The sequence below is a fragment of the Bison bison genome, unplaced genomic scaffold (genome assembly GCF_000754665.1).
Source record: "Bison bison bison isolate TAMUID 2011002044 unplaced genomic scaffold, Bison_UMD1.0 scf7180017864117, whole genome shotgun sequence".
NCBI classification, from domain to species: Eukaryota; Metazoa; Chordata; class Mammalia; order Artiodactyla; family Bovidae; genus Bison; species Bison bison.
This window is the reverse complement of record NW_011494689.1, coordinates 891,545-893,578: the sequence shown is the minus strand read 5'-3', so window position 1 is coordinate 893,578 and position 2,034 is coordinate 891,545.

Genomic DNA, 2,034 nt, shown 5'->3' with positions numbered 1-2,034 from the left:
CTTTGCATGAAATGTTCCCTTGGATCTCTAATTTTGTTGAAGAGATCTCTAGTCTTTCCCATTCTGTTGTTTTCCTCTATTTCTTTGCACTGATCACTGAGGAAGGCTTTCTTATCTCTCCTTGCTATTCTTTGGAACTCTACATTCAAATGAGTATATCTTTCCTTTTCTCCTCTGCCTTTCGCTTCTCTTCTTTTCACAGCTCTTTATAAGGCCTCCTCAGACAGCCATTTTGCATTTTTCAATTTCTTTTCCATGGGGATGGTCTTGATCCTTGTCTCCTGTAAAATGTCTATCCATAGTTCATCAGGCACTCTGTCTATAATATCTAATCCCTTGAATCTATTTGTCAGTTCCACTCTATAGTCATAAGGGATTTGATTTAGGTCATACCTGAATGGTCTAGTGGTTTTCCCTACCTTCTTCAATTTGAGTCTGAATTTGGCAATAAGGAGTTCATGATCTGGGCCACAGTCAGCTCCCAGTCTTGTTTTTGCTGACTGTATAGAGCTTCTCCATTATTGGGTGCAAAGAATATAATCAATCTGATTTTGGTGTTGACCATCTGGTGATGTCCATGTGTAGAGTCTTCTCTTATGTTGTTGGAAAAGGGTGTTTGCTATGACCAGTACATTCTCCTGGCAAGACTTTATTAAACTTTGCCCTGCTTCACTCTGTACTCCAAGGCCAAATTTGCCTGTTACTCCAGGTATTTCTTCATCCTACTTTTGCATTCCAGTCCCCTATAATGAAAAAGAATTATAGATCAGTAAAATTGCTTACTCAGGATTTTTATTAGTAACTTGGACTAGCTCTCCTTGAAGTACCTCCTAGATCCTGAAAGAAAAGTTATCCTATTACTGTATACATTTATCAATTCAGCTACCTGATTCTGCAGATGAAGAAAATGAGAACTGGGTTTCAGGAGTGATTTTCTAAGGATAATATTTTAATGGTGAAAAAATAAAAATGTCCTATCCACCATGCTGTTCATCTGCCTTTTCTGTTCAGTAAACAATCCTATATTTTTAACTTTAGAACTTCTCAATTATTTCCCCTTCAATAATCTCAATGATTTGCCACTTATATAGTGTTTCCTTAATATATATAAAGCTCTATAAACAGTAAGAGAACAGAACAACATTGTAATAGGAAAATAAGAAAAAAGATGCAAACAAGTAACATATAGAAAAGATTCTTAAACATACAGAAATATCACTAATTCATTCATAAAAAGATAAAGAGAGAATATCATTAGACAGTATCTCATGTTTAACCTGGGGAGTGACAAAGATCAGGAAGTCTGATAACACACTATATGGTTGAGAATGTGAAATGAGTTCTCTCACACTTGGTGGGAGTATAAGTTTTACACTGTATTTAGGACAGTCAAAATTTAAAAGGCCTATGCCCTGGAGCCCAGCAATGCAGCTGCTAAGGTGCTTAGCCTATGGCTTTTTTCACACACATAGGAAATTATGAAAGTGTAAAAATGTTCATTGTATCATTGTTGTAATAGCAAAATGTTGAGAAAAATGTCAGTTGCCATTAATGGAAAACTAATTACATAAGTTTTCATTCCAATCCCAAAGAAAGGCAATGCCAATGAATGCTCTGACTACCACACAATTGTACTCATCTCACACGCTAGTAAAGTAATGCTCAAAATTCTCCAAGCCAGGCTTCAGCGTGAACATGAAGCGTGAACTTCCAGATGTTCAAGCTGCTTTTAGAAGAGGCAGAGCAACCAGAAATCAAATTGCCAACATCTGCTGGATCATCAAAAAAGCAAGAGAGTTCCAGAAAAACATCTATTTCTGCTTTATTGACTATGCCAAAGCCTTTGACTGTGTGGATCACAATAAACTGTGGAAAATTCTGAAAGAGATGGCAATACCAGACCACCTGACCTGCCTCTTGAGAAATCTGTATACAGGTCAGGAAGCAGCAGTTACAACTGGACACAGAACAACAGACTGGTTCCAAATAGGAAAAGGAGTACGTCAAGGCTGTATATTGTCACCCTGCTTATTT